General features: G+C 39.5%; 1 long non-coding RNA gene across 1 annotated transcript in view; it reads right to left on the bottom strand.

The window, feature by feature from the left end:
* LOC102022290 overlaps window positions 1-24167 on the bottom strand; it is a 102058-nt gene extending 77891 nt beyond the window's left edge. Inside the window, exons 1-3 of the long non-coding RNA XR_260543.2 lie at window positions 24083-24167; window positions 23123-23273; window positions 22677-22792 (exon numbers count right to left, since the gene is read on the bottom strand). This is a non-coding gene — a long non-coding RNA (uncharacterized LOC102022290). The remainder of the gene's footprint in view (window positions 1-22676; window positions 22793-23122; window positions 23274-24082) is intronic.
* Window positions 24168-25295: the final 1128 nt, after the last annotated feature.

The following is a 25295-nucleotide window of genomic DNA, read 5'->3' as shown; positions in this document are numbered from 1 at the left end:
TAAAAGAAATTCAATAGTCTACGCATACTGGAAAGTGTCAAAAACCCAGTACATTACAAGATAATGTTAAAGAACTGAGCGAAATACAAGGAAGCAAGAAAAAGAAAAGCTGAGTGTTATGGAGTATAAAATGAGAATGTAAAACTCATCTATTGGAGCTAGGCAAGGTAACATGGAGCTCAGCTAATTGGGAGGCTGAAGCAGAAAGATTTCTTCAGTCCAAGAATTTAAGGACAGCCTGGGCAACATAGTAAGACCCATTTCAGAAAGTGAAAAACAAGTGAGTGAAAAAAAATTATCTGATGGAATTTCTATAGATTAAAAGGAAGCATAATGAAGAAGAAACATTCAAAAGAAAGTATAGCTAAGAAGTTTCCTTTATTAAATCGATCATTTATGTTAAAATGTAAGTTTTTTAAATATTATTTACGAAATTTTTCTTTCCAAGAACAAAACACAGAATTCTACATGTTCACAGTGTGAACCTTAATATTAAAACTCATATAAAAGTTGAAGTCTATTAAAAGATACAGACTTTAGGAAATACAGTGACATCAATCCTGAGAGGTGTGAGTTTCCCTTTCAGAAAATAGATACATCCACCTGTCAATCATTCTGAGTAACCAGTTATCACAAGAAAAGGTAAATCCTAGGCTACAAAGGCCCCATGTTTGGAACTGGGGGAGGGAAGGGACTTTACCTGTCTTGGGATCTTGATTCCAAAGAATAATGGGTGACCTAAGAGTGTTAATAATGACATCAGCAAAATGCCATTTTGTGAATTAATGTGTAATCTTCAAGGGGGTCTGAATAAGTGCTAGTCACACCGGGATCTGGAACAAGAGTGGATCTGTGCTCCCAGCCAAAGAACAAAGGACACATGAAGGTTGTGCACAATAGGTTCCTAATGCTATCTGCTGTTCCGAGGGCTTCAAAAATCTGTCTACCTAAGACCTAGGTCTGGGGTCAACAAAAGCACCTGCTTGGTAGAACTGCAACGCTCAAGACCTAGTGAGTGTTGTCACCCGTTTTTGTGCCCAAAGAAGACACAGAACACCTCTTCATCCCCAAGGTACCACCAAAGTCTTGGTTAACTGGCCGAGACTGGCATTCATGATGATAGACATGCAAAGATGCTGGGTGTATTAGTCTGCCAGGGGAACTGCAAAAAAGCAAACAGACTTGACTTAAACAGCAGAGATGTATGTCCTCACAGTGCTAGGGCCAGCAGTTCTAGTCAAGATGACCAGAGAGCTAATTTCACCCTCAGACCTCCCTTCTTTGCTTGTGCACGGCCTTCCTCTCCCTTTGCCTTTCTATGTCCTTCCTTTGTGTGAGTCTGTGTACTGATCTCTTTTGTATAAGGAAAGTAGCCACAGTGGCTGAAGGTCCGCTCACTTGAACTCAGTTTACCTTAATTGCATCTTGCAAAGCTCTGGCTCCAAATATAGTCACATTCTGGAAATTAGGACATTAGCGGGGGGTTAAAACGTCAACACATTACTTTAGAGAGTGAGGGATCACAACTCAGCCTATAATGCCAGGTTTATTTTCAAACTATTAGAACAACCTGACATCAGATTCCAGAAATGAAAACAGAAGTTTCTTTCTGATTCAGAGGGAGAAGGACGTGGAGGAAGCTGGCCAGAGTGGACCAGGGATTGCCTGAACTTCCTTAGCTGCAGAGCTCTCCCCAATGCGTCTTCTGAGGGCTGTAACTGATACTTATGTAAGCTGCTCTTTAGAAAAATTTGGGAAGAGTGTTACTAGGGCAAGTCTGGATCTCTTGCTATTTTGAGCAAATGGAGGCTGAAACTGAACATGCACACACGCGTGTGAGACTTGTTTTGAGCCCGAAAGGGGAAAGTGAAATATGCCAATCATCATCTCAGACTGTGGGTGGAATCTGTATTGCTAAAAAGAAAAAAGCAGGAAATAGAGATGAGAGGGTAACTGAGAAAAGTAGGGTTTAAGAAATGTGGATCTACGCTTACTAAGCGCTGCTTAGCCACTTGGTACTACAGAGGCTATTTATATATAAAGGTAACCTACTGACCTTGGTATGCAGGTGGAATATTAGAAACAAATACTTGTTTTAAGGCAAACCCATATCATGTGTTTAAAATTCGATATGACATATACAAATTTTAAAATAAATGAGGTGGGAACATGGAAAAGCTCTTAATTCTGAAATAAATTTAGTCACAGGGAGATCCTGCCATCACTCAGAGCTGCTCCCTGCTGACTCATCAATACCCTAAGTCAAGTACACGAAAGCAGCCAATGAAGAACAGTCTCAAACATTAATTTATTTGTTCATTCAACAAATACCAATAAAAATATAACAGTAAACAAGAGAGACGAGTCACCATCTTCCCATTTCCACCGAGTAAGAATAATCTAGGGATAATAAGGGACTATTTAGGAAATCAGGAAGAAAGCAAACCACACGGTACAGTGCATTACTCTGGGTCCAGTAGCACAGGGGTTGTTACCGTTATATGTCTGAAGGAGTAAGAAAAGGAGCAGTTACTGGAACCAAGTAGGACAACAAGGAGCGATGACTTCGTTGAGAAGAGCCAGTCCAAACAGATTGTTAGGAAGGAAGCTAGAGGGATCAAAACTCTGATTCTCTCCACTTCCTCTGCATCTCCTAATTCACCCAGAGGCCAGAAGACAAGGGACTCTGCACTCTGCACTCCATGCAGTTCAGCCCCCGGGGCTGAGCAGATAAAGGAGAGGGAAGGTGTAATCCTGAGGGCAGAAAGGACCGTGTGTGGCCTCCATCTGTGTCTCCGCCTTCTCTCCGCTTGTGTCCCATGCACAGAGGAGCTGGCTATCTCTTACACACACCATGCTAGACCCCACCCCAATAAATAGCCTTTCCAAACATTTGATGTTTTATAGTAATAGCAAAAAACTTCACTCTCAAGGAATTTGGATACTCATAAATGAGATCAACACTTACAACTTTCAAAGCACTTGCTTAAAGCACTCCCAAAGGGTTGGTGGTGGAGCATGAAAGGGTGTGAGTTCTTTCTGGCAAGGATCTGTGATAATAACAGCTTACTAAGGGGTGGCTCCCACAGCCTGTGCCTGGGAAAAAAAAAAGACTTCAAAAATTTATATTCTGAGTAAAAAGAAAAGCCCTTAAAAATTATCAGGACCAATAAAATGAACTAATTCAAACACGTTTTATATCATGTCTCCAAGCATCTAGATAAAACATGCCAATGTCAACATTCTCACTATCATCCTTCCTCTTTTTGCCCCGTGGTTATCTTGCCCTGTTTTGAGGTAATCACTGAAAAATTTTAAAGCACATCCATCCTTTTGCTTTGTACGTTTTAAATGTCTTGAACATCCTTTCATCTCTGGATCTCAAAGCATTTCGTTAAGATTATTTTTTCTAATAAACATGATGTGAAATAATAATTACCTTTGTCCCCCCATTTGTTTAAATGTAAGAAACACAGAAATGATAAGAAACTATATCCCTGATCTTAGCACTCATCCACCGCAGAACGGGATTCCACTGTCTATAGTCTCTAGCAATTTTTTAGCCCTTATAACACTAGAAAGAATGTTTGACTCTTTCATTTTTCATGATTCTATCCCATAATTGAGAAGTCTCCTAAGGAAACTAATGATTGATAAGCGCCTAGCAGGTGTCAGACACTGTGCTTTGAATCGGTAATTCTCAAACTTCCCTGCACATTCAGAGCACCTGGAAAGCGTTAAAAAGTCTTCATCTCAGGGGCTGGGGATTTAGCTCAGCGACCAAAGCGCCTGCCTGGCAAGCGCAAGGTCGTGAGTTCGGTTCCCGGTACCAGAGAAAAAAACCAAAAAAAAAAAAAAAAAAAAAAGAAAAAGTCTTCATCTCTAGGCTGCAACCTAGAGCAATTAAATCAGAAACCTTGATGGTGGGGTTCACGAATCGGTATTTTTTAACTCCTCAGGTAATTCTAATGTACATTCAAAATTCAAAACAAGGCTTTGAAATCCTGGCTACTCAAGCCTAGTGTAGGGAACAACAGCATCCAGGAGTTTCTGAGACCCGCAGAATCTCACGGGCCAGCCACATGCCCTCTGCCAAACCTAAGAAGATGATTTTCACTTCCACCAGCTCCTCAGTGATCCCTACGTACATTAAAGTTTGAGAAAGTGCTTTAATCCCATAAGCAAATCAGGCAAGTGACACTATTTGCAAATTACAGGTAAAGAACTTGTTTAAAAAGGTCAAGGGGAACACGGGATTCTAATTTATGAGTGACTGACTTATACATTCCTGTTCTTTTGACCAAATCAGTTTTAAAATTGAAAGAAAGCCTTCAAAGATGCTCTGAGAGACTGATGAAATCTTTGGGGCTTTGCCCAAGCATTAATGCAAATATGCCCCAAAGTTTGAATGTACTTTGAAAAGTTTCTCATCTCAGAAGCCTGCCCAACAAATTGCCAAGACAAAGCACCACCAACTGTGAATATCACCACCTCCCTCCTTTCGCTGCCCTGGGCCATGACTTATAGGATATGAAGACTTAATTTCTTTTCATTATGAACAGAGATCTATAAAGTAAGTAAACCTTTTCTTGGACGAATACAACATAAATGGACGGATATATATATATATATATATATATATATATATATATATATATATAAACCATCTCTTCCAAACACTTCAAATGCTCTAGAATTTTACAACCAAAAGTCCTTTCAGGAGGCACAGTGACAAAAGGTAACATTGTACGTGGGCTCTTCTCCACACCTGTTAGCAGTTGAAGGTAATTGTTCAGCAGCTGGTACTAATTTGGGATTCCTTCACTATGCCTCATTATTCCTTTTTCTTGATTTTTTTTCAAGTTTGTAGCCACTGCTGCTGCTGCTGCTGCAGATTATATATATATATACGTATACATATATCTACAGAGAGGCATTGAAGTTATTTCTTTATGTACCACTTTGCAGTTGAATTTATTTAAACTGACAGTAGTGATTATTAGGTGTGGAAAATCTAAGGGTAAGAAAATCTTTAAGCAGTTGGCTATCCTTCGTTTTCTTTGATGTTTTTCTGGTCTTGAGGTAGTTCGGCTAAACTTGTAAAGGACTGTAATTTGCAGATATTATTGAACTGGAATGCCAGGGAATACTGTCATTCATGAGCAAAGAAATATCCCTTTGCTGGATTGGGAGCCATCTGGAACAGAACACATGCATGGAGAGTGAGCTGCTGTGCAACATGAAACCAAGATGCAACCGATAAAAAGACAAAGTCAGAGAAACATGAGAGAGACGATGAAGACAAAAGACTTAAACTGTGTAGGACAAAGTGAAAATAATGGTTGCACACACATACACAAAGATACACACACAAATGAGATGATCACATAGCAAATGAATGCTCAAGACAGTTTTCTTCAAGTCCAATGTGATTTTCCCTGAATGTACCTATGTTCTGTCCAGACCAATGGTTTGCTTTGAAACCAAAATCCATCTAAGGTGGGCTTTGAGAGACAAAATGCACCAGGCATGGTGGCTCATGCCTGTACTCCCAGTACTCAGGAGACTGAGGCAGGAGGATTGTTGAGTTTGAGGCCAGCCTGGGCTACACAGTGATTTCAGCTGCCAACCTGGAATAGATTGCAAGACCCTGTCTTAAAAAAAAAAAAAAAAAAGAGACAAAACATAAGCCAAAGCACAAAACATGTATGAATTGAATCTTAGGATAAATATAAAAATTTCCAATTATATTTAAAATAATCCAAAAAGAGAATAAGCTATCCAATAATTTTACCTATGTAAATAACTTTTGTTAAAAGCACATAATTAATGAACATGTTTATTTAACAGCCCTTGAAAATGCAGTCTTTTTTCTTTGTTATCCTGAGCTGGAAATAGTACTAACTCTTTGTAGCCACATAATGCAACAGCACATGTATTTGAAATAAACATCTCAGAACCTGAATGTGGTACCAGACTTAAGTAAAAACCATGCTTGTATTCATCTCCATCTAAATGAATTTTGATATTTAATGAAGACAGAAATTTAAAAATGAGACAATCTTATTTATCAAACCCAATGTTTGAGGAGAGCAATGAAGTAAGGCAGTAATGAACAAAATAATTTTTGAAATGATTTAGATTCCTTAAACCATTATATGGCAAGGTTCACTGAGAACATTTTTCTATAGCATGGACTCACATTCACTGTCACTTACATAGAATTTTCTCTTTCTCTTCAGACATGTAGAGAATGCTAGTTAATCATGCTGCCACGATACTACGTTTTGCCAGTTTGTCCACACCTGAGCTATTCTCCACTTTCATTTATAAATCTCCTTAACTCTTCACCAGTGACAGGTGCTCCCTTGAACCAAGCAGTTGTTTCTATGCACTTCTTGGGTTGATGATGAAAACCAGGGATCAATGGCATTGAAATTTGGGAAAATGTAAGCTGTCGCTCCTTAAATCTCTAGTTGATAGTATACATTTCCTCTTTAATGATTTGAGCAAGTGTGTCGCTAGACCTTACTTTTTTATTTTAAAGAGAAAACAACAACAACAAAATAACAACAAAGACAAAAACAATACAGGATTTCAAAACAACATGATAGAAATTAACAGTGGTTGTCATATTACATATTGTTATCATCAGTGAAGCTGCTCAGATTACCAGATGTAAGAATGCAAGATTGATCAAACAATTAAAGAGAATAAAAAGGAACAGTTAATGCTTAAATTTTTGTTTCTTCACCAATTTTTCATGCTTGTGTCAGGTAATCTGAACAACTAATTTGAAGGCAACAATATGCACTATAACAACTATTGTTGAATTCTTACCATCTTGTTAGTGAAGCTCTGTATCGCTTCTATTTGTTTTTAGATCTTATATTTTTAACTAAAATCAGAATATTCAACATGTAGGTGATAATTTGCTTTTTGTCATGATGTCAACATACATTACATTTTTGCACACATATTTAGAACATGCGGACTCTGTATTCATTATACTAATTCGCATGAATATTTATAACCTAGAGTTGAATAGTTAGAATTACATTAATTTGCATCACTATTGACAGAGTTAGTTTTGGATTTACCTATTAGTGTTCTTATAAATCTCATTAATAGATGTAATAGAGGTCCTCTTAGTAATGTGCCCTCAATAATTCTGCTACCACAGCAATAGAAAACATTAAAGTGTCTTGAGACAATTTTCTTTAAAATAGTGTCTCTCTGGCTTGCCAGATATTTACTGCAGCATTGTGTTTTATGTCTTTATCTTTTTAAATGCAGAATTAGCATTGATATTGGCTTTAGGAGGAGATTCGTGTGATGAAAGAATGCCCAAGAAAGAACATGTTTACTCACTCTTATTAGGGTGAGTAGCAAGTTTGTAATGACTTCACAGAATAAATACATGAGTTAAAGATGATGATCTGCAGAAAGATTAGGTGAACATTAACTTCAAATTTACAAAGCTTCATGTTTGCGTGACTTTTGAGCTGTTGCTACTTTAGAGGCGCATATATTTTGAGAGACGGAATGAAAATACAAAGCTGATGACAGAAACTATTTGAATACATACTTTTCTAATTCATGAGTTATACTACTTTTTCCTCTTAAATGGTTGACTGATGATGAACTCAAGCCTAGCAGTTAGCAAAGTATGATGGAAAAGGTCTGAATCTATCTGACTAGATCTTAAGGTCTGGTCCTGGCTCTGCTACAATCTAGATATGCAACCTTAGACAGGAACATTAGTGTTTGGGGAATTCTGTTTCCTTTAAAACAGCATTTGCAGGACAAGATGAACTCTTTGGGTTACTTTCAGCTTTGTTGTTCAAGACATCAGCAACTTTGGAAAGCCTTAAAATAAGAATCAGGCAGTATCCATGCTGCACTGCTTCTCACCCATGTACCCCATGAGTTATCTTTCAGTTTACATGAGGCAAGATTTGTCAGAGCTCTTGGAAGTGTGAACACCATGAAGAAATGCAAGACAATAAGAGATGAAGGCAGAAGTGACATTCCACAGCTAGTTATCTACAACCCGTCAACGCTAACTCTTCGGGCCCTTCTCTTTCAAATATGCATCTTTTTTCTTGTTTATCTTTCATCTATTGACTTACATGCAGAGAATCTCAACTCAAAGAACATCTTTTTAACTGTATGAAATTTCAAAAAGTAGTATATTTGTAACCATTCAATCTGTTAGTTGACAAAATGTACTTAATCAACAGCTAACAAACATTCTTTGAGTACCTAGAGACTTAATGTCATGTAAAAACAAACTCATGCATCTTACCCTCTAGTGGAGAATAATATATAAGAAAATAATCACACAGACAAAACTAAAATGTGAAATGACTAAGAGACACAATGAATTTAGTAACTTTAAATTAATATTTATTATATGAATAACAATAGCTCCTACATGTAGTTTAAAAATAATGTTATATACATATTATTCATTCATATTATTCTCGGTTTATTAATGTTGGACTTTTATGGTTTATATGTCGATGTCCCTAACAGCCTCATGCATCCATAAATAGGGACTTAGAGAGGTGATTGAACCAGGGAGGCATGATAATCATCAGTGGATTGGTCTACTGGTGACTTCATAGCTAAATATGATGTTAGGTGGTAGAGCCTGGTCAAAGGAGGTAGGTCACTGAGGTCATCGTCTGGAAGCACATCTCTCCCTCCCTGCTCCTCTCTTCACTCTCTGTTTCCATGCTGCTAGGCTGTGAGTAGCTCTGCCATGAAATGCCCCTCTGCCATGCTGCCCTGTCTGAGAGTCAGCTGACTATGGACTGAAATTCCTACAAGCTGTGAGCCAAAGTAATTCTTTACTTCTTCTTTAAGAATTGTGGGTAATGTGTCTCAGCAAAGAGAAAAGTAATTAAGACAGATTTTAGTGCCAATAGTGGGTCATCACTGTGACTGTACTCAGCCGTATGGCTTTAGATGTCAGGAACTGATTCTCAGGAAAGCTTTAGAGATGCAGGCTAGAATTCATGAGCCAACCTATGATTCTGGTCAGAGGTCAGAAAAGGTTTCGGGCAGAGACAAGGACTCCACCAGCAGTTGAAATCTAGTTGAAATATGTGTTTTGCTGTGGCAAAAAAAGTCTACATTTTGTTCATGTCCTGAGACTTTGTGGAAGATTGAGATTAAAAGTAGTCTGGTACATGAAATTTCAAGGCAGCCCAACAGTCAGGCTGTGGTATGGATACTGTTGGGGGCTTTTAGCCTGGTCTACATTGAGAATCAAGAGGAAATAAATGGCATGTCTGAATGATTTAAAAAGTTTTTAGTTTGACCAGAAAGGAGGCTTTTGTAAAGTTGGGGCCTACAAAGTTAAAGCAGAGGAGAACTTGATTGCTGAAAAGATTAGCAATGAAAAGGAGCCAAGTATTTTACAAAAGGACAATAAGAAAAGTGGCTTAGGGGGATGTGAGAAATCTGTGAGACCCCACCCTTTACAATCTCAAAATTGCAAAAGTGAAAGATTTTGCTTTGATATGAAAGCCCCAGGACACCTCACTCAAGGCAGCCTGGTACATTGAGCCCCTAGATTCCATTCACAGTGCTTAAACATTCAGGCACTCAGAAGCCAGAGCCACCACCATTCAAGAGGAGCCTGGATACCTTGGCATCATCCACATGGTGCTGCTTTTATGGGCATGCATAATGCAAGAGTTTCAGAGTCATGGAGGCTTCCATTCAGATTTCAGAAGAAGGCCTGGGAGGCCAGGCAGTGTGCCCCTGAGAAGGCAGTATGTGAAGCCAGAAGTGCAGTGGAAACCCCAGAAAGTCAGAGAAGACAGAAACGTGGAATGTCTGATAAAGCCTCAAGGAGTGAACAAAACTGCCTCAAGAGAGAAGCCATGAGATCTGCAGCCACTGGCAATGCCATAGGTGCAGGGCTACCCAATCCCTTTGGAGTTCGCATCTTACCACATCTTTCCCTAGATGTTGGACATGGAACTACAAGATTTAATGTTTGCCTTACTGGGTTTTGGCATTGCTTTACCACTTGTTTTCTATCCCTCTATTTGTTTCTTTGGGAATGGGAGTGTTTATCCCATACCATTGTATGTTGGAAGTGTTTGACTTCCTTTTGTATTTACAGGGGCTCGCAGCTAAGAGTTTGCCTGAAGTTTCAGAGAATACTTTGATCTTGAATTTTTCTGCATAGCTGAAACTGTTAGGAGTTTAGCAGCTCTTAGAGATGGGACCACTGCATTTTACATAAAGGGTTGAAAAGGAGTCTTTTGGGGGTCTGGGTAGCAGTGATAGTTTCTGTTTAGATGTCCCCTCACAAACCTCATGCACTCATACGTGGGGCTTTAGAGAGGTGACTGGATTATGTGGGCATGATAATCTTTGGTGGATTAGTCTACTGATGAGTTTATAACTAAATGTGGTGTTTGGAGGTGGACTCTGGTCAAAGGATAGGGGTCACTGAGGCTGTGTCCTGGCAAAGCATATCTCCCTCCCCTGGTTTCTCTTTTCACTCTCTCTGCTTCCCTCCTGCCATCCTATGAGCAGCTCTCCTGTGCCATGAACCTCTGCCACACCAGCCAACTATGGACTGAAACATCTACAAACCATGGGCCAAAATAAACCTTTTCTTCTTTAAAAGTTGAGAGTGTTGGGTGTTTTGTCTTCGCAATGACAAAAGTCTCTAAGACAAAGTCCTTTGCAATAAAACTTCTATTCCTATCATGAATCGTACCTAATAGGAATTTCTGTATTATGTGACCATTGTGCCCCTAGCTAGAATCTAAGCTGATTGAAAGCAAAGATCGGGGGCTGGGGATTTAGCTCAGCGGCAAAAGCGCCTGCCTGGCAAGCGCAAGGTCGTGAGTTCGGTTCCCGGTACCTGAGAAAAACCAAAAACAAAAACAAAAAAAAAAGAAAAAGAAAAAAGAAAGCAAAGATCTTTCTTATTAATTCAACAGTTGCCAAGTAAATGTATTGAGATAAGTAACTGCCACCTGCCGCCTGCCAGCCCAGGCAACCTCCAATCTTACTTCTCATTTCTGTTCCTTTCACAATTCTGAATGCCCAGGGAAACAGGCCAGGGTGAAATTGGGGAGGGTGTTTCAAAGAGATCAAACTGACAGAATCTCCACTGTTTGGGGCTACATTGTCTAGAACAGACAACCCTCTGATATTTACAGGTCAAAGAGTACAGAGGAAGCATTCCAGCTTTAACCACCTAAACCAAGAGTTTGACCACCACATGACATAATTCTTCCATGGCCCCTATTTTTCCAACTACATTGGGCTGCTTCTCTAAATGGCTAAGCTGATGCCCTTTCCAGGGGTGCTTATTGAATGAGTCACAGGAATGTGGAAAAGAATGTTCTTTACAGTCAGACATTGCAATAGTATTGTTACTCCTTTATACCATGACACAATAGAACCTATGCATTGGAGAAAAAAATCATTTTTTTCAGCCATCACTCAGCAACATTATTGCAAATAGACTCAAAAACTTACTGTGTTGTCCCTAAAGTGTTCTTAGGACTCTGCAAGGACAGGTGCTTGCTGGTGATTCAGTGGCTTCTGTCTCATCACTTCCATCAAACTGAGATTCTCTAGTAAAATTCAGCCCTATTCTCACTATTTGAAGAGATAAGAAAGACCTGCTACCTCCCACCAGTATTGAGCCTGTCTCCTACTAGTTTCAAAAGAAGGCTAACAGAAATATTTTTGACATAGTAAAATATGCACAGAGAAACCCAACATCCACGTAAGAAAGAAAGAGTAACGTTTGCAAGGCAAATATTTCCATTAAAGATTTTTAGAATAAAATTGCCTTATATTTTGAAAGGTCTTTAAATTCTTAGGTCTTGAAGTTCTCAAAGCTTCTCAAAGATTTGCATTAGCAATGTCATTTGATACTCAAAACAACACTATGCTTTGGATAGGACAGGAATTTGTATTCATACTTTCAAGGTGAGGACAGAGTAGCCACAGGCTGAGGCAGCCGCTCTGGAGGTCACACTATCCTGAAGAGCTGGTGTTAGTCAGAGTACTCAGGCCCTCTGACTACTGACACAACCCACTTTTAACATCACATCATGATGTATTTTTTTCCCCCTTTTTTTTTTTTTTATTTTTTTTCCGGTACCAGGAATCGAACTTACGACCTTGCGCTTGCCAGGCAGGCGCTGTGCCACTGAGCTAAATCCTCAGCCCCTCACATCATGATTTTTATCTGCAGATGGATGAAGATCCTTTTGACCGTGGGTTGTGGTTTTGGCATAGTCACTCCCACCTTTGTGATGACTGTCAGACTTGGTTATCATCTCAGTGGCTTGCTATTTACAATGACCGCTGAAAGCTAAGTCTAAAGGGTAGCAGGTAATAAAGACACTACTGAGATAAAATCCTCTCTTTCTAGATTGGCTCTGATGAAGTCAGTCAACTTCAGACAATACTCAGATGACCATTTCTTTCAAGCTATAATAACAAGCTACTTGTAAAACAAACAAACGAATAACCAGATCACAGTCTTCAGGGAGAATTAGTATTTCAGCAATTTTTTTCTAAATCCAAATTTCCCAAACTTTATATAAACTACATGGTTATCCTAAGAGTTCCAATATTGCCTTAATTCCCAATATTTACGTCACAAAAACTAAAGTTTAACTTGCTTCTTTACATAGCAAAACACCCACATAAAACTCAAGAAATTTGTAACTCAGCATAATTATAGATAGTGTTGTCCTCCCTAAAACGATTGTCCTATACTTGATAGACTTAATGATTTTGTTTTTATTTCTTCAGTTCTTAGGAAACAACTTAAAGGTGTAAATGATTAACAGAAATTAATCATATTAGATTTGCATTTCACTCAACCTCTTTATGCATATTAATCAGCCTCCAGCACAATGTCTCGCATATACTGTTCAGTCAATATCTGGGAAGTGATGTAAACATCGTGTTGTCTCCCTAATGTAAGAAACTGAAAGAATAAATAAGATCAAAAAGGTACACTAGATATTGTGAAAGGGAAAGAATCTGCTCAGAAAGAAAGAACATGGATGGGGGAAAGGAGAAAAGGAGGAAGGGAAAGTTAAATATATATATATATATATATATATATATATATATATATACACACACACACACACACAAGATAGCTAAGATAATCATACTATTGATTTCTATTAGTTCATTGAAAAGAATAGTTAGTGCTTATATTGCTTGATCAATTTTGCATGCCTATATCTGGTAATCTGAGCAACCACTTTGAAGATAACAATATGCAATATAATAACCATTGTTATTTTTCTATCATCTTGTTTTGAAATTCTGTATTTTTCTCCCTCTCTCTTTAAAGTAAAAAAATATATATATAATTGGGAAGTGATTGATAGAATGAATGATTCAAGGACTTGTGAGTACGTATCATCTTTGTCTTGCTGTGTGACTTTTGGCAAAGAATTAGAGAATTAAGAAGCATGAAAGAATCAGGTCTTTAAAGACAAAGATTCTAATCATTAGCGCTAAATAACTAAGTGACTTAAGGCAAAATGCTTGACTCACCAGGCCCTTAGATTTCTCAACAATAGAACAAGAGTGTGGATAAGAATTTAGAATGGTCTCTAAGGTCACTTCCAGTGCTCGTACATTTCGTAATTCTGGTTTAAGAAACTAGCAGCGAGAGAAAAATATTACTCTCACCAGAAAATAAATATGAATGAAGAGTGATCCCAGACAGAGGTCTGGGTTTCTATGTTTAAATGTGTCTAGGGGGTTTTAAGAATCGTAAAGAGTTTAATTGAAGACAATGAAGACTTCCCAGAGCCTAATAGAGATTGCTTTTAGCACATTATCATCCATTACAGAGACCCATAAAGGGATTGTAGAGCAGAGAGTTACAAGTGAGCTCTGAGGAAAAAGGAAAGGAATTGAAGAAGGTGAAAATTTCTCTCCTCTCTCTCCTCTCTCTCCTCTCTCTCCTCTCTCTCTCCCCTCTCTCTCCTCTCTCTCCTCTCCTGTCTCTGTCTCTCCCTGTCTCTCTGTCTCTGTCTCCATTTCTCTCTCTCTCTCTGTATCAGAAAAGAAGGAAAAACTCCATAATGAACTATTTTGAAATCACAGAATTATTCTAAGGCTTTAGAGTATAAAAGAAAGGAAACCTCAAAAATGGAATTTATGGAAAGAGAATTCAGCATAGGACTCCTAATTCTTAAAGAAATTAGCAATTTGCACAAGTTTCAACCAGACACCAAAGGTAGTAGATCTAAACAGGAAAGGACTATTCTCACCAAAGGGCCATAAAGGAGCTGAACAAAGTAACTCTGTTTCTGAGGAAAGGAGGGAACAAAGTGAACCAACGGCTGACAGGAACCCTAACTTTGCAGATCTCAGAAGAGAAAGTAGTCCCCATGTAAAAGGTGCTAAACCAGTGCCTGGAGAGCTTTCATCTGCCTCAGTCAATGACCCTGGCAGTTCAGATTTTTCTCCCACTGTTGCACAACACATGAGACAACCAGGCACCTGTGTGTGCATGAGAATTCTGTGGGCAGGGTACAGAAAAATGTGAAACAAGGAAGAGTAAGATTCCAAACACGCTCTTTTTTTTTTTTGTAGTGGAGATGGAACCCAGGAAGCACTGAACTACACCCCAGATTTTTACAATTTTATTTTGTGACAAGGTCTTGCTACGTTGCCAAGTTGCACTTGTGACCCTCCTGCCTCAACCTCCCAAGTAGTTCAGATTCCAACTACTTAGACATGTACCACCATACTGGGAAAATTACGATTTTTAAAAAAGAAATTTTCTTTCTCCTCTCTCTTCCCACAAAAACTTTTCATTTCTTTGTTTCCTTAAGGATGGAAGAAACAATTAAACCTCATATGACTTAAAAAATGAGGTTACAGGCCACTCAGGGAATCCCTCAGCTTTGTTCTGGGTTTGGCTATGTCATACCAAGTATTCAATGAAGAAAATAACAGACCCTACCTGAAGAGCCACTATGTACCCATTATGTATAAGGACAGGTTTTTAGAGAATTAAAAAAATAACCCACACGTGATAATTGTTATAACAAGCAGAGAGGGAAATGAAGCAATTAATAACCAAAACAAAGTAAGCAATATGCTTTGCCTGCAGTTGAGATCAGGATAGAGCAGGAAGAATCAAATCACATTTCCTGGGATTGAAAGGATAGGGTCAGAAGGAAAAGCATCAGAAATGAGCCTGGAAGGACGGTCTATTGTTCTCCATCACCCTTCATGACTTCTTCTCAGCTGTATATACTCTTCTGCTTTGTCTAGAATCCTAAGGACACCCATTTTTATGTCTACACCCTCCTAAACACTCCTCAGGAGCCAGAATGACCTTTTCAAAATGCAAATCTCATGCTATTTCACCATTCTCAATTCCTCTAATTGTACTTACTTTTTTTTCTTTTGTCTTTTCTTCCGGTATCAGGAATCAAACTCATGACCTTGCGCTTGCCAGGCAGGTGCTTTGCTGCTGAGCTAAATCCCCAGCCCCCCTCTAATTGTACTTAGAATGCAACTCAAAGTTCTTAAATTGGTTTACAAGTCACCTGCCCTAGCCTCCTTGTACCCCTGCAGCCGCATCTTCAGGGCCTTGCCCGGTGTCCTCTCCCTCAGCCTTACTGATCTTCATTCATTTTTCCCCTACTTTTCATTTCCATCTGCTTTGGGCCACTTCCACTTCCATATCTTCTGCCTGGCATGTCCTTCTTTCCCCTCAGCTCTGCTTAGCTAACTTCTGCACCAGGCCTCACATACATTTTCCTTCTAGACACTTTTTTTCCTCTGCTCCCACTAGATTACTGTTACATGTTGTCTGTTCCTGTGGCACCCTGTATTCCCCTCACAGCACTCATAATGGTTGATTAATAAGCTTTATTTATGGAGTTGTTCAATAACGTTAATGCCCTCATACACTATGAGGTCCAGAAGACAGAAACTATGACTCTATTCTCAGCATTGTGTCTCCAGCATGTATGTAGCTTGAGGAATGCACCAGGTAGGTCCTCATTAGCTACTTCTTCAATGAATAGTGGCTAGTAATGATCAATCACCCACTCCTTTTTCAAAAGAGGGAACTGAAGCTCAGAGAGGCAAACAGACTTACTCAAAGCCACAAGTTGCTGAACCAGAAGGTTCTTTTCTCTCCAGACTATGAGTCCCACAGTTCTCTCCCGGCACCAGCATGGCCCCTGTTCAAGGGCCAAGTTACAGGATCCAAATTTATTGCTGGGACAAAAGGTGATTGAGAAGAAAGACAAAAGGAATTATTCATCGAGTCATGTGAGCATTGGAAGGGTAAGTGAGAAACAGAAATGAAAGACTGATACACAAAAGAAAAATTAGTGAGTGGGTGGTGTGGTTAGCACACTGACACAGAGATGAGAGATTGATCGGTTGACTTGTCTGGCATGCACACACACACACACACACACACACACACACATACACGGGTGCAGGGGATGAGGCTCCACAAAGACAGCACATATACCTGGCCAGTAGCTAATTAAGGAAAATGAATCTTCAGTGGAACGAGTGAGTCTAGAAAGTACAATACAGCTAAATTTTGCTCAATTGATCTTGGAACATGAGTTCTCTCTGGGAGGCAGAGGAAGTTGGGTGAAGGGAAAGGTGGAAAACAGACAATCTGTTTGTTTTTGTATTGAGGACTGTTACTTAGGAAGCAATGTAGGTACTATTGAGTGGCACGGAGGGCCAAATATAAAAAATAAAAAAATACTACTAATAATGGAAGCGTTGGAAGCCAAAGAAAGGGCTTATGTCTAATGAAGTGCTGGGGGTTGGAGACGAGAGAGGGGCTTCCCACTGGCACCACACCCTTCTGTTCAGCCAGATCACATCTTGGCCGTGATCCTCCCTTTCAAGCAGTGCCAGTCACATGGAAGAGGTGTGAATCTGGGGCCAAGGCTGAAGCACAAGGTTGATGAGCCACAAAGGGTAGGGCTGCCTCAGCCTAAACGGAAAAGGCAAAGGCTCTTTTATATTTCCGCTGAAAGAAGCACAATGTTTTAACTCAAAACTGGAGGGCTATTAGTTTCCCAACCAAAAGAAAGAGAGTCTCAAATGTGGGATTCCACATAGCAAGGCTGCTTTTGAACTCCCCAGCCCTCAACATCTGCAGCCGTTTCCATTCTTCAAGCGTTGCCAACTTCTGCTTTAAGGACCCATATCTGCAGGCACACATGGGCTCTGGCAGCCTCTGCTCAGAATAGCAGACTGCGGGAAGCCGAGTCAGCAAGGAAAAGGGTGAGGATTCTTCACACAAGGCTCTAACGCTCCTTTGTGATGAAATCTGCACATATGCAACAACATTAGCATGTGCAAGTATAGCGTGCTGGCCAGAAGTGTATCCTCTATGTTGTGTGAAAAATGCCTCCAGACGTACAAAGAGCTAATGAAATAACAGGTATCAAAAACAGGTAAACACTCTGAGTACTCTGGGTAACACTCCCTTCAGATTCAAAAGGAGAAATAATATGTTTTTAATGGATTTTTACACAGATAAGTCTCAGAGTGGCATAGTAGTGACTTTGAATCCTGGCTTGGAAACCATGAAAAAGTTGCTCATCCTCTCTTCTCCTATAAGAGGAGAATTGCAGCAACCACTTTGGAGGTTTGGGGAAGGATTAGAGATAATATCTGAAACCACATACACAAAGCCTGGAATGTAACAGGCACTCATTAAGAGGCAGCTACATTCACGCAAAACAATGAAAGAAAACAAGGCAACATTTTTGCCTGTTGATGTTTGTAACAGTCACCAAGATTATAAAGCGCAGTTGATAAAAATGAACTCCACTCAGGTACACTGAGCTGGTCACTGACAACACCATTCTTCACTCCAGCTTCTGATTCTAATTATCAGGAATCTCTCCAATATCCTTTCATTTATGCAGAGCCAGCAAGAAGGTGCTCCACATCCTTTAAAATGCAGGCGCGACCGGAGCAAAGATAAGGAACCCCTTAAAGTTCTCACATTGTCACCACAGCTTCTTCGTGCCCACTTGCTTGAATTTACAGTGGCTTAAAAGAACTACTTGGGTAAAGAAACACGTTTAGTTTAAGGCTTTAACTCCTACTGGACCACCAACACAACATATTATCAGCTATTGTTTCCTTGAAGAGGAGTCTCAGCATTGCATCTCCCTTGGAAACGCCAGGCAGAGAACTTCAGGTTCCCCAGAGACAATCATTTCAGCTCACTCCATAGGCTCTGAGGTTGTAGTAAGTAAAGGAAAATTATGAAGTACAGTTCTTAGAAACTGTGCAATTCCATAAATAGCCTATACATTGTAGTGATTTTATTAAAGCATTGCCTGTCATCTGCGCTGGTATAGGATTTATTCATTTTTCACAAACATAGAGAGATCATCCTCCTCATAACTTTGCCTATTCTTCCAATTTGATTGTCTTTTTTATCCTGTTTCTACTATCCAAACTGACTCCTAAAAGTCAGCTCAGTGTTACAGTGATTACTAAGATTTTGCAACCATCCCAACCCGTAGTGACATCTATTTCCTGTGACTTCATCCCGATACTTTTTTCAGTGTTTACAATAGATCAGGCCAGGCCCACAGCATTGCCTGCCTCCCACGCTGACGTGATACTTAATTATGCACTGTTTTGGAATACCACTTCTTCTGTTACTTAACTCTGCTTACCTAAATGGTCACTGTATTGCTTGTCTATTCATTAAATTTTAAATATGCTTTTGTTCCTGATCCCAGCAAAGTCCAGTGTGACAGAGAAGACCCTGACACGTATTTGGAATAAAAGAGCAACGAACTACCCACTAGATACTACCTGAGGAGGTCCTGTTTATTTTCTGTGCAAGTAAATTTTCTGAGGTTTATTTAAAATGGGTTTTATGAGGCAGTATAAAAGACTCAGAACTTGAGTGATTAGAAGCCTCGTACTTCCATGTACAAATCCTCATTCTGAAGAAAATGCTGACTCTGTGCCTTCCCCTCCCCACAGCCAGGTCGGAATCCTCCTTGTCATGTATACCGAGTTCCCTCTACCTGACAAATTTCTATGCAGCGCTCTTGCGGATTTTTTAACTAAACAATTTTATTACCGGAAATCTAACCCATGGGCCTCACACTGAGAGTTCTGCTGCTCAACTACACCCCCACCCCTCAGACTCTTCAAAAATTTTACTTTGAGGGGCTGGGGGTTTAGCTCAGCGGCACAGCACCTGCCTGGCAAGCACAAGGTCATGAGTTTGATTCCCGGTACTGGAAAAAAGAACCAAAAAAAGTAAAAAATTTTACTTTGAGACAGGTTCTCACTATGTCACCCAGGTCAGACTGGCCTTGAACTTGTGATCACCCAGCCTCGGCCCCCAAATAGCTGGGATCATAGGCAAGAACCACCATGCCCAGCTAAGCAAAAGTATTCTAAAGTAAAATATTTATGCTTTTTATTTATTCTAACTTAAAAGGGGATTTTTTTGATAAAAATCATTGATACAATTTGCAACTTTAGATATATAAATAAATTTAAAAAAAATAAATTTGGAATCTCCCCATATAGTCAAAGAAACTTGTCTAAGAAAGACTGCAGAGTGAACAGCAAGGACCCACAAGCAAGGAGTGTTTGGTCTCAGGAAGAAAAACAGAATTGGTAAAGGAATTTCACATAAACATTTTCACAGGCTTAGGAAGACGAACCAAGAGCCAACTTGCCTCCTATTTTTTTCCAAACAAAAAAAAGAGGTTATGAAAAAGGGAGTTGTTTATAGTCATTCAAAACTTCGTTTCCATAAAACAGGATAAGCCAAGTCTCAACACTGCAGATAAAAGTTACTTAGCAGGAGAACATTCCCTTTAATCCGAGGAATGTACGCTGATCTGGTGAGGCGGATAGGGAGAGGAACAACACCTATTATTAATAATAACAAAATGACTTTGAACTTTGCCAGCCCATTTCATCTAGGAGTTTCAATTTGCCTATTAAACCTCACTTTTACTTTATCACTTCCTATAGGGAAATAAGACTGTGACATTTAGGATTTCTACGGTGTCTTGTAATTTTAAGTACTTTGTAATCATTTATTTGTTGTTTGAGGCTAAAACCTAATGTGCAAGCTAGAGTAATTACCTCCCTTTATACAGAGAGGGAAACTGAGACAAAAGCATAGCATTGCAGCCAAGACCACAAGGAGGCAGTTGCAGAAGCAGGATAAAAGCCAACTAAGTACTCGAATCCAGGGCTTCAGGTTAAAAAAACTAAATCAATCCATTTTCCCTACTACTCTTCCTGAACAGCTAACTTCACCCACAGGTAGCCTTAGAACTGTGGGAATGTCAGTATTTTAAAAAGTCAACCCAAAAGAAGCAGAATAACATTACTTTTGAATGCTTCAATTCAAAAGAGGAAGGAAAGGCTCACTGATAACCTGCAAAGGGATAGAAGGAGAAAGAGAAGAAGCAGGCAACATAACCTTCATTGCCTGTGTGTGTTCTATGTGTGTACGTGTGTGTGTGTGGTACCGGGGATTGAATTTAGGGCCTGCTCACTGAGCTATGTCCCTAGCTCTTTTATTATTTTATGTTTTGAGACAGGGCCTCCCTAAGTTGCTACAGTGCCCAGGATGTTCATGAATTTGTGATCCTCCTCCATCAGCCTTCCAGAGTGTTGGGATCATAGTGTGCATGACCGTGCCCAGTTCATTTATTATTTTTCTGAAGATGCGCTCCTAACTTTCACAGTGGAGGATAGAAGCAGAAAAGCAACAATCTATAACCTGTACTTGATGCATACATTGATATGTGACCCCTCAAACTGCCTTTCCACTGGTTCTTCTCTCCCCATCTGCCAAGTCTTGGGTGAGGTTCTGGCAATATCTTAAACATACTGCATTTCAAGCCCTCCCTTGGGCCTCAATGACAACAGCATCAGTGACAACTCATAGGGAACCCTGAGCATTTCAGGCCTTAGAACCTCTCATTTGATGTTAGTGAACTTCTGAAGAATAATTGCTTTAAATACCATATTTTAAAATTCAAATATCATACTGAAAAAAGCAAATACTTTATCAGGCATTTGTGGTCACTTGACCTTTTCCAAACCTAGAATGTTAGCCTTATTAAAATCCACAGCTTTTCTGCCTCTCTCCATTGGGAAAGTGGGGAAGAAAAGACCTAACCCATAGACAAGTATTTTATTTAATTTCAGAGGCCACTGAAGTATTTTATTTCCTTTGTGCACTTTCCAAGTGCTTTCTGCTGTAGGCAACAAACAAGGGGGGAATTTAAGAAGTGGTGAAACCAAAAGTGGCTTGGCTGCTCCTATCAAAAAGTGAAAATCAACAATATGTCCAGTAATAGAGATAAATACCCTCCAAACTTGCATCTTGTACACGAAGAAGGGTCAGATCAGGCCAGGCCAGGTCACTGTTCCCAGTGGTGGTTATTGCTAGAGAAGCACAATGTCGCTGGCAAAAACATGAGACAAGAAAGTGCTTGCCACTCGGGCACTTTGGCATGGCCTTAAGGCCATGTACAGAAAAGCAAAAATAAATACACTACCCCTTGATTACTAATCTCAGACTGCAGACAGTGTGCAAATGAGACTGCTAAGAGGACATGCTGGACTGCACATTGCTCTACAGAAATCTAGCACCATTTGCTTGTGCTGTTTCTTTTAATTCAATACATTAACAGTAGTAACATCTGAAGCTAGAAGCTCCTCATTCTCCGCAAAGTAAGATCAATATGTTTCTACTCTTCCACTAGCCCACCCTGCAAAATAGCTTCCATTAGCCCACCCCACAAAATAAAAAGATCTTTTATTTAGTTTTCCAGAAACTTTTCCAATTTTGCCATGATAAACCCATGACTCCCCCACCTCAAAAGAAAAACAAGAAAAACAATTTCAAACACGACAAGCACAATGCAAGAAGAATCACAGTGAGCAAATTGTAGATGCAGGAAATAATTTTAAACCTTGAATTAAGTATCCTTGAGGAGCACTCACACCCAAGCACATGCACACAAATACATTTGCACATCAAATGATACATTAAACATCCTCTTAGGGAAATATAATTTGGCAAGTGACTGCCTATCAGAAATTTACACCACTGGTAAAAATTACTGGATGGAGCAGAGCTAAACTGCAAATTCATCAGAGAAACTGGCGCTTAAAATCTCAGTAAAAGCTTAGAAGGCTGTTGCCTGTAGGTTTGACTTAAAATCGGCCAGGCTGGCTTGGGGGCAGCTCATTTTTTTAAACATACAAGTCTTCATTCAAAAACAGAATTGGACTTAACTTTCCCTCGCAATTATATTTCAGGGGATCAAGCCGGGTGTTTGTGTTTTTCCTAGTTGATTAATAGCGCTCACATTTACATGGTCACCGGCAGCCTCTGCAGTCATTAACACCCCGTTAAGATGGATGAGAAGAACTTCACACCTTTTGTTCAGTCTGCAGGGCTCTGGACTTAACAAAACAGTACAGTGCTGATTTAGGGAGGGAAGATTATCTGCACTAGCAGACAGGCTAAAACTTCCTTTAAAAACAAACAAATTGCGAAAATCCCTCATGAAACCTTAGTTTTGGAGACACGCTTCAAATATCATCTTAAGAAGGTTAAACCCAAAGTTTCCCCATACCTGAACTTCTGCATACATTTGACACCGTTCTTCAGAAATGTTTACAGAGCTCTGGATTTCTTCACTACTCTTTCCTCTGCTCAAAGCCTGTAATTATCATCTGGAGACTTGTGTTTCTAAGGAAAAGCAATAGTAACATGAATATCCAGTTACCTTTTAGGAAAAATACTTTAGCGCAAATCTGTGCATGACGACCAAAACACTGGCTCGATTTCTCCCCAGTGGTAGTAAAAACCTCGTGTATTTGGAAAATTTAAGTAATAGCTGTTTCTATTTAAAGGGAAAACAAAGAGCCTAAATAAATATTTGTAGCCGGATGCTGCTGATACTTTGTTTAACCACCAGAGTTCATGGGCACTGGTATTTTTAATTTCTTCTCAAAGCAAGAGCACCCCATGTTGTGACAGTGGTGAATTTGTAGTAAAATTGCCTATTCACAAACTTACCAAACAGTATTTCAGGTTTCTAAACTGAAATTCTTACAAGGGGAGGCAGAACACATCTTTCTTTAGGCCCACCCACAGGCAGTTGCCAGCTTTGCTCTTCTGTGAGAGGGAAGCTGTCCGTCAATCAACATGGTATCACCATTATCACCACCTTGATTTGTAAGTTAAGGAAATGACTTTACTGAATCCTAAGCTGTTTATTCCTATTGCCTCTAAATTGTTATCTTTCATTGAAATAGGTGTCTTTCAAATCAGATGGCAAGCAGTAAACATTTTAAAGTAATGACAACCTGTATATTTAAGCCAGTCATAACCAATGTGTCTCATCCTTTTTCTCCCTACCACCTACCTCTCATACACACACATACACACACACACTCATGTAATTCATTTTCTACTTTTATATATTATAGAAAATATCTCTCCCAAGGCATGTGCAGCCGTGTACCTCAGGGCTTCTGACAGTATATCTGTACCCAATTTTGAATGATGGCAAGTTTTTCCTTCTAACTATTCGAAAATTTCCAAGTTTTAAGAATAATTAGATTCCTGTTTATCCCATCCCACAAATTACAATGTTCATCACTTCCACTCTTCTTTCCTACTATATTTGAAGGAGTGTCCTCATCCTATCAAGGACTAATCTTTAGACTAGGGTTATGAAATCCATCCTTTCATCTTTTCTAGGATTTCATACCCTTTTTACGAGACTAGAATTTATTTCTCTTTTTTGGATCTTTCCCATTAGTATACAGCAGGGTCCAGTTTTGCTCACATTAAAGCACTTCTTTGATCTGTAATCAGCTGCATGTCTGTGTTCCCCCAAAAGCCTGAGTGTCACTCCAATGCTATTAAAAGCTAGAAGTTTCAAAGGTAATTAGTGAATGAAAGGCAACCCTAGGATGCGATATTACTGTAACAAAAGAACCTTAAATCCCTCTCTCCACCATATGAGGATACCGTGAGAAGACAGTATTGGGAAACCAGGAAGAGTGTCTTTTCCAGATGCCAGATCTGCTGACATCTTGATCTTGGCCTTCCAGACTCCAAATCTGTGAGAAATAAATGCCCAAGGTTTAAGCCACCCTATCTATGGTATTCCATTATAGCAGCCTAAACTAATACAGACCCAGTATCCCCCGCCAATTGTCACTTCATTTCTTGGCTTCAATTCATTGGAAATATTTTCAAAAGAAATTTTTATATTCTTATCTTCCACTCATTCCCTCCCCTGCCCCATTTTTGTTCCCATTACTGCACTGATGTTGCTTTCACAACTACCAAAAACAAGCTCCAAATTATTAATTCTGTATTTATCCAACCTCATCTTAGCTGACTTTTCAATCATGTTATTATGATGTACATTTCCCTATTCCTAAAATACACTCCCTGCTCTCTGCTCTGTGGAGTTTTCCTCCTACCTCTCTGGCTATTACTTCTCAGGTTCTCTTCTTGGTTCTTAGACATCTAACTGACCTTCCATTTTAGAATGCTTTAGGGCTTGGTTCTGGATTATTTCATCATCCTCTAGTGAGAGCAATAATAATATATAAGGTGAATGAGATAAATCATCCTGAAGAAGCAAAATGTTCTGCTCATTCTCTGTCTTCTTTGCTTGGCAAGCCAGCCAAGGAGGCCAAGGTGGCTTAGCTGGGCAACAAGAAAATCTGTACAGAGTAGTATTTAGAAAGTGGGTATGACCAACAATGGTAAGTTAAACCAAAGATTAAATGAAATTGTAGAAAATAGTTTAGTTAGCTTATGAGTAGGGCAGCTAGCTAGTGGAAAGGCCTAAAATAGTATGGGATGACCAGCCACACAGGTAAAATATAAGAATAGACAATGAACTAGGACTTTGGACAAAGGAGGAATTTCCTCAAGAAGCATGGAATGCAGCCCACCCCCTACTAAAGGGAGGTGCAGCCACTCCCTACTAAATTCTTGAATTTGAGGAAATTAACCAGTTCCTTCTGGGATCCCAGTTTCCTGTAAACCCTACATGTTTTAGAACTGGGTTAAAAGCCTGAATACCAATCAGTCATTTTAAATCCACAGAGCCATCTCTGATAGGTGACCAGTAAACAACTGAGCCATCCCTGTGCTCTATTGCTCTAGATGGGGAGGGGGCATGCCATTTGGGACCTCTCTTGGAAATACAGGAGCTGTTCTCCTT

This window comes from Chinchilla lanigera, unplaced genomic scaffold (genome assembly GCF_000276665.1).
Source record: "Chinchilla lanigera isolate Chin_1 unplaced genomic scaffold, ChiLan1.0 scaffold00017, whole genome shotgun sequence".
NCBI lineage: Eukaryota > Metazoa > Chordata > Mammalia > Rodentia > Chinchillidae > Chinchilla > Chinchilla lanigera.
This window is presented reverse-complemented; position numbering and strand designations above follow the sequence as displayed.